We start from the raw sequence: 9106 nt of genomic DNA, 5'->3' as shown, positions 1-9106 counted from the left end.
CTTGCGGTCTTGCGCTCTGAAGTCCCACATAATTAGGTCTACACCAGGGGGCAATACAATGGCGAGAGCATCCTAGGCTGATTGGTAAAGAGGGATACAAGCTTGTTGACTTTCCCCTTCCTTTCAATCGAAGGGTATTTTATATACTGTCCACTCATATACCCCCTGCTTAATCAAACATATTTATATCATAGCAAGCCCACTAATAAGCATCTCAACATATTAAAGCCTATGAAACCTTTGAGGACCTTATGAAGGAGAGGTAACTAACAGATCCAACTTCCTTCAGCTGTTTACCAAAAAAATGGTAGGGAGTCCGCTTTGTTGTTGTTTGAATTCCAGATTTCCCCTTTAACTGATACCTGAAATATTTCCCACATCCCTGGGATGAAATGTTAGAGCTTCCATATGCAGCACATCGCATGATGAATGACACAGATGAGAAATCACCAATTTAGAGCTTAAAATGGGACAACTTCCACATTACTTGTTTTGTAATTTCATTAAAACCTGAAAAATAACTCTATAGGATAATTGATCTCAATCTCAATACCAACTGGATTAGCGGCGTTAATGTAATGACGTCACCAATGCCTATGCAGGCACTGTATATAGTTAATTGGTGTATAACCAAGACCTGCAACCCGAACGTTGAAGTCTGTTTTGGGGCAGTTTTGACAAAAGTGATTTTAGTGTTTTTGTTTGCTAGTTCTTATTGCTAATACATTCCAGCACCATTCTCTAACTTCCAAATGCATCATCATCATCATCATTATCATGTTTTCTTGGTGATCTGAAGCAAACTTTTACAGTAAAGGTTGGTTCTCAAGGAGAAGTAGTTTGTCCTTGTCTCAGCATTTGAAGGCACCAGATCCTGTTAGCCATGGATTTATGCTCACCATGTCCCCATCTCTTATGTCTACTCATGCCCCTGTAACCATGAGGGTACTTAAGGATGAACTCCATCATTGAAGGCCTGTAATTCATAATGCATTGATTAACCTTGTCATGTTTGTTGTGTGTGGCTCTGACAATAATCTAAGGAAGAGAATGCATAGGGATTGGTGAATCCTGGAGCACACCGGCGTAAGAGAAAAACCTTTCACACAATGGTCACACAACCTTGAAATAAATAGATACTAAAACGAGTGTGAGAGTCAAGACTGAACATTTAGACAGACAGACAGAAAAGCAGATTCACCACCAATCAATTAATCGATTCACCAACCACAAATCAATTACAGATTTTCAAGGCTTGGTTTATTTCAAGTACAATAACTAATGTTTGCCAATTAAATCAAATATAAACCAAAATGTTATGTTAATTTCATGATATGCAATCAGCAGCAAACCATAGTGCAAGCCAGTATAAACCACTTGTTTGGGCAACACCAGAAGAGAAAGCACCTCAAGTGTACCCGGCAACATAAATGAATGTAAATGAATGGCGCACAAAGCAGCTATTCTATTTACATTATGAATAATTCACTGTTCTCTTCTGCTTATATCAAAGTCCTAACCCCCCCTCCACTGTATAATAATACCAACCATTTCAGCTGGTTTGAGGCAAAAAAACTGTGATGGAGCCTCAACTTGTTGAGATCAATAGCCAAGTGGCCCCAGACCCCTGCAGGGAAGCATGTCACAGCTATTCTGTGTATGTATTATTCAAGTCTTCCCAGCTGTGGAGTGAGGCGCTTATCATCTGATATATCTCAACCCCCGAGGCTCATCTCACAATTTAACTAGTTTGCTAGACCACTCTTCTTTTTCAAATGCTCATGGCATGCCCTGAATTACCAGCACTGCATTTAATATAGTCTGCTCCATGTTATTCATGCTTCCTGAGACCTATTGTATATGTTAATTAAAATTCTTGAGGTAAAATAAAAGCTGAGTGGCCTTGTCCAAATATTGGAGTATTGACTGAATAGGTATTTCAAGTAGACTAGGATATGGGCGGCACAACACACGTTGATTGGAAATTAAAGCTTTGTGAGTATGTGTTAGCAGGTCTGTTCTGTACTGTACTGATACAAGTTTACACTTTCACAACATAGAATGGAATTCTTCATAGAATTCTTTTCAGTTTTTCCCTGGCTTGCTTTTTGGAGGTCTACGGTCAGGTTTGTTTTCATTATTTGTTTATATTGTTTATTATAATTATTTGGCCAAGGCGGAGAAGCTTTGTGACCCATGTGCTAATGGCAGATAAAGTTGTTGATGCAATTCTGGTTTCCCTCTTTGAATGTTGAAATGCCTGGGGAAGTTCACCATGCAGATCAATGTAACTCACCATTCACAGAGAGAGTTGGTTGAACTGTTTTGTTGGTAGAAAAACAACATTTTGTGGGTTTGCAAAAACTGGACAATATTCAGTTCACTCCTTGTCCAACAATTAACCTATGCAACTTAGTGTAATAGATGTTTACACTGGTGTTAGCAAACATAGTGAGCAACCAATGACAATGCCTGCGGGGTAGTGTGATAACACTGTCTATGACACTGTATTTTTGCAAAAGGGACTACATCATGGTGTCAATTGCAAGTTGATGGTCTTGTTGCTAGTTAATACAGAGAAGAGTGAGATCATCAGATTGTATTTGTTTGCTGATGCTGGAGGTAAAGCTGGTGGTGAAGACATGGTATACTGATAACAGAGCTTTTCATAACACTTATCTTCCTGTGAAACTTGTTCTACTTAGGGCTTGAATGTGTTTCTAGAAATGTCAGTTGCTTGCGTCAAACAACTGACAGTCATAATGCCTCTGGAATTTTAATTTTGGAACATATCTGTCGCCTGCATCATTTTTATACCTGTGAGCGTAGAAGATACAGTATACTGTAAAGATGACATGCAGTTTGTCACTTCTGTGCAACAACTATCAAGTGCTTAATTTCACCCCATTAACTTCCTTTTACAGCTAAAATCTCACCATTGCACACGAGTGAGATAAACAATGGGGAAACCCTGAGGTGTTTCATTCCAAGTCAGTAATATCTAGCCAGTGTGACCCGCTGTATGGCTTAGTTCACTCTCAGCTCCAATAGAGTTATTGGACCACATATTTTTCAGCTAATACAAACATCCCATATCAAAGACATTTTCTCACCCTTTTTTCCATTGTGCAGATTCTTATCAAACATTTGAGAGGTTGCGATAAAACAATGTCCTTAAATACCCAGGATAACGTCTAGTCTTGGAGAGGGTGTGGTAAACAGCTGCAGTGTCCAAAAACAGTACATTTTTCATTCAATTCATTGAATTCTGTTTTGTAAATGAGATTAGGGGTATGGGTTGCTTAGTTACTGTAACTACTCCCAGGTCCTGACTGGATCAGAGACACAATACATCCATGACTGTGTGTGTGTGTGTGTGTGTGTGTGTGTGTGTGTGTGTGTGTGTGTGTGTGTGTGTGTGTGTGTGTGTGTGTGTGTGTGTGTGTGTGTGTGTGTGTGTGTGTGTGTGTGTGTGTGCGCGAGACAAATCCAGCCAACAAATATCACAGCCAAGGATAAGGAGCTTCTGTCTGAGTTATTTTTAGCCTTTTCTTTATACAATAAAAAACACAAAATATTTAAAATGTAATGCAAGGCAACCATTTATTCATGAGATTTGATTAATCAATTAGACATGCCTTTCTCATAAACTTACAGTCAGGTACTGGTGGGTCACGAGAGTTGGATGACAGTTGAGTTGGACTCAATTCAACTTATTGAGTGATTTGTTGACATTTTTGCATTTTAGCTAATTTTAAGTGTCATAGCAAAGGGTCTGAATACTTATTTACATGATGTATTTCTGTATTTACATTTTAATAAATGTATTGAAATTTCCAAAAACCTGTTTTTGCTTTGTCATTCTGGGGTATTGTATGTGGATTGATGGCATATTATTTTAATTTAATCCATTTTTAGCGACATGGAGAAGTTTCCCTCTGTTACCAATCAAGTGAAGCTGTTTGGTGTTTATCATGAACCCTGATGAGAGAGTGCAATTAAATAGTTTATCATACTGTCAACACAATTCTGTCTCTTGTTACTGAGTCAACAGAATTCCTTTGTGTGTACTGTATGTATGGGTCCACAACCCCCAGTAATCCAGTAGAAAAATACTTTACAGAATATTCATTTACTCTTTGCATTATACTTAGTGTATTGTAGCACTACAGTTTCTCTACAGTTAAAACATTTTATTACCAATTTGCATTGGGTCCTGGTTGACCTTGTCACTGCCAAGATCAGAATTTGACACAAGCCCATCATCACTACAAATAGAACTAGCAGAAATTTGAGGACACTCTTGATCCCACATGACTTGGAACCAGATGTTGGGATGCAGTCAAGCTCTCTGCTGATGATACATTCGGGTCGCGATTGTCATCACCTTCAGACCCATATTTATTACCCCATTAAGCATAAACTTGATGCAAAAATAACATCGCACACACTTGCTTCATCAGTGCTACACAGATGTTCCAAAAAATGGCTTGGCCTATAGTATGCTCTGCCAGCAAGAGGTTTTTTTTAAGACAAATGCCAGTTTGCAGCTTAGATTTTAATGAAGTGTAATTTAAAAAGATTTCAATCAATGAGAGGTAAGGACTAAAGACACTGCAAAAACATCTAAATGGTGACAAGCTACTTTGGCAAATGATATCCTCTTCCTTACGTTTGAAATCCAACAATTACTATGAGGTTAAAGAAGAGATACTCAGCTTGTATTTGATGGTATTTGTGTACATATTGGTTTCATTGTGTACATATTGGTTTCTTAATTATGGTGAGCAATAGTCGGTTATCCAAATAAGTCTTCCTTGGCCTTTTCAAAGTGCTTTTGTTTCTTTTTAATGATGTTCCAAACTGTTGATTTTGGCAAGCCTAAGGTTCTGTCTATGTTTCTGTTTTTTGTAGTGTTTATTTCAGCCTAATAATGGCTTCCTTGACTTTCATTGACACCTCTTTGTTCCTCATGTTGACAGACACCAATACTGTAGCAAACTCCAAAAGCAAATCCAAATAAATCAATACTACACATTGACATCTCTCTTATGCTTGCACAAATGATGTGATGGAACACACATGACTTACCAGAAACACCTGTCAAGCCAACTGTCCCATTACTTCTGATTAGCAAATAGGGGGACTATGCATACAAAGTGTTGTAATTTCTGAATGGTGAAACCAATATGTACACAAAATGTGCACAGAAAATACCACATTCCAAACAGTTGATTGACGATTGATTTGTATGCTTTGACTGCATACTAGCTGTGCATGCAGGCCTAACGTCTTAAAATAGAAAAAAATATAATTCAGATTTATGTTGAAATATAGTCCTTGTGCTTGATTCCCAGCCCTGTTCTCCTTTTGGCAACAGAGAGAAACCCAGAAGCACCAAATACAGTTTTATAAACAAGCTCTTAGCTGTAGACCCCCTATAGTCTGCTTGGCTGCTTTTCCATTTTAATTTCAGAGGGACCTGTTTTTGAACTATCCCTTTTTCTGTCCATCTGACCATCATTAATCCATCTCACACTAACTAGCCTTTCTCATGACATCCATTCACTATGGGAAATACACAGTCTCTCCAAGGGATTTAGTTCTCCTCTAATGATCGTTATTGAACGATGGTCAGTTTTGTAAACACCATTGCAATACTTGATAATTAGAATAATCTTAATGTATATGAAAATATATACAACTGTGCTCTTCACCAGGCCCTAATTTTCTGTGACAGTCATGACATGGTTTCAGTGTTCAACCAATGACCTGGTTTGACTTGAGATGGATGCGTGAAGGCTGAGGTGAAGAAAATGCTGAGCCTGTGTTCTCAGCATTGTGACGAAGAGACATGACATGCTTGACAGAAAGCAGCAAATAGCAGGCAAGAAGCGGGAGGGGAGAACACATGACGATCAATCAATTGCTGGGGAAGCATGTCCACCTGTCACAGAGCTACACTACACAATAGCTGAGTGCAGAGTAAATCAAATAAAAGTGTGGAATCTGAACCGTTGATGGCTGAAGATGGAGGAGAGTCGGCATTCAATTTGTGGCGTTACCAGCACCATTTTAAAGTGAAATAAGATTGTGTTGTCAGTGCTAGTTAGTCCTTAAACATTCACTCCAGTCCTGTCTCATTTTAACTACAGGTCCCTGATGATTTTTCCTAGCAAAATATGTTGTGTCCATGCTTCTTTGAACAATTATTTTCTGTGTTTTCTTGAATGCTCCTGTGTACAAATGAAAATTATTCTGAATACATTTTGAAACATGTATTCAGTATTTGAATACATTTTGAAACATGTATTCAGTATTTGAATACATTTTTAAAGTACTCTATACAACCCTGCCACCACATAAGTCGAAGTATTACATACTGTAGTTGCAAATGTAGTGTTGTTTTATTTATTTTTATCGTTAAGTAGTGCTTTGTGGAAACATGCAGACTCCACACTACAGATGCAGATGAGCATGTTATAGTGGCCTTGTACTATCGGTACTGCATGCGTGATTGCTAGGGGGCTGTTGAATTATTGGATATCCTGGAGGCTATGAAGCCACAATACTGATCGCCTCCGAGATGACTGGCTGATAGGTGGAATAAACAAGCACCAACGGTGAGAACACCTGATAGACTATGAAATAAAATCCTCAAATGTAATATGCACCGGAAAACTTCATGAGGCCGACCACATGAATACACACAATTTATTTATATACAGTGTATATTTCACATACAGTTAGTGGTGGGGAGTCCATCCCAAAAGAGTAATTATTTACTTTACTGTCATTACTCTAAATTGCTGCCACTTTTCCTTTGTAGATACTTAATTAATTGTGGTCTGTGTTATAATGTCCTGTGGTTGAACAATGGAGGGGTTTCCATGTGAAACCACATCTCTAAATTGTGGAAGAGCCAAAATATTTTTTAGCATCATCACAGACTATTGAAACAACAATGGGATAAGAGAGGATCCTCACTGAGTCTATGTGTGAGATGCAGCATCGAGAATGTAGTAAATCATTAATCTATTTTCTTCATCATAAAGTCAGCTGAAAAACAACTATAAATTCAATGGCACTCGCCTGATAATGGATAGCAGTTAGGACTGCATCTTTAAATGTGGTGGCAGTGCTACGCTATCCTGTCTAATCAAGTTGTTGCCCCACCTATCTGGTGGTTTCAAGGTTTATCACGATAGTGTTATTACAAGTATTACAATAGTAATAATCACTCTCGCAATAAATGTTTCTCAAAATCTGCATAGTTGTCCGTTGATGTGGACTTGTTTGAAAATGTGATACGCTAAGCTGTCACAGTTCTGGTCTTTCTCATTCTAATGGGGAAATGTGACTTGTGAAGGTTTGATGGATATACTGTATATTTACAGATATGAGGTTTTAAAAACCTAACATATAATTATATATTTGTAAAAACCTAACAACATAATTATAATATCTTGCAACCATGTTAATGGGTTGGCTGTGAAGTCAAATCAAACATCACCCTAAAACCTCTTCCATGAAATAGTGTTGTAGTTGTTGGAGTTATACATTTAAGCTCAGTTTAAGCTTGAAGTTATTGTTTTTGAAAAACATTGCCATGTGAGAACCATTGTTTGATTGCTTCAGCCTCATGGGATATGACAGAAATATCCCCCTTCCTGTCTCCTCTTCTCATGTATCAATAAGGAACACTGATCTTGAAGATTTCCCCCCACTGTCATGTGACCATATTCTCCAGGGTCTCACACATGTTCACTGTGCGCAGAAGACCTTGTTGGTAATCTGATTCTGGTCCATCGTAAATTACCAATTCCTTTTAAAATTGAGGAACTGATTTAGGATGTTTCCATATTTAGATTCCATCTCTCTGGGAAAGACACTTCAAAGCCGCTTTTCCACTAAAGACCGGGTGTGTTTTTTTTGGTGCATTGCGTTTCCACCAGCCAGGGTAGTTCTGATGGATTGGGGAGAACAGGGAGGAACAAACTATCAACGTTGTCAGAAATATGTTTCCCTCAAGTTTCACCCTCAAACCAGAATGACTACTCTTAACTGAAACAATAAATATGTCAACAATTGTCAAGTGACTTTGAAACTAGCAAAGGAGTTGTGTGGTTGAATTTATTTAGTTTGGAAATGTACACAAAAACTACCATAGATTGTTCAGTTAGCCAGCCAGATGAGCCAGTCACATTTCCGATGAAATGAAACGGATGCTTACGTGCAGCAGAGCAAACCTAATAGTGCATATAAATGCCTCAAAACGTGACTCCAAACCAAAATAACTAACGCTTTATATTGCATTTTCATGCTTAGAAACATAAGAGAAAGTGGTTTTCTTTTCTTGGTCTCACTATGGGACTTAAACTGTTGTGTACCTTTCACTGAAGCCCTTTATTCAATCGTGCCAGGTACATGCCGGTTACGCATGCAAGTGATAGCCCCGCCTATCGCCAATCTCAATAAAGGGATGCTGCAAGCTCCATTTCATCCTTTCCACTCTTCACTCGCTGACTTTTCGAAGCGTACTAGAGGACAGTGTTTCTCATTCTAAGCAGAGGAGAAATTCATTATGGACCAAGTGTTAATCACAAATCACCAGTGGCTTAATTAGTATGGGCCCTCCAAGACTGTCACAGAGGCAGACTGAAGAGCTCTACAGGCTTAGATCTACTCTTTAATGATTTAACCCCTCAACAATGATGTCACAACTTTTGTCTGCAAGGTCTGTCTTGTTTCCCACCAGCATGATGATGACATAACTTCCTTATAACATTACCATCCATAGTAAAATAAAAAATAATTATTGATTTCATCATTCTATTTAACCATATCATTGTTAAAACTTCCTGTTTTTGTAAATGCTGCTGCAGGATAAAGTGGACACAGCCTGGGCTTCTTACTTTCCAACTCTTAGTCCCCCTACACTATCTATCCATCTTATCCATCTATCTGCTGTTATCTATCTACAATATCCTTGCTTTCTTCCTCCCCGCTAACCATCTCTCCTCTACCCCTGTGTCCCACAGTAAGTGGTGTCTGCTTTTCTGATGCGCCCTCCTCCTGAGAGCCAGATAATAATGTCTATTGATTT

Source organism: Argentina silus (genome assembly GCF_951799395.1).
Source record: "Argentina silus genome assembly, chromosome: 14".
NCBI lineage: Eukaryota > Metazoa > Chordata > Actinopteri > Argentiniformes > Argentinidae > Argentina > Argentina silus.
The sequence above is the reverse complement of the archived record's forward strand: the minus strand, read 5'-3'. Positions refer to the sequence as shown.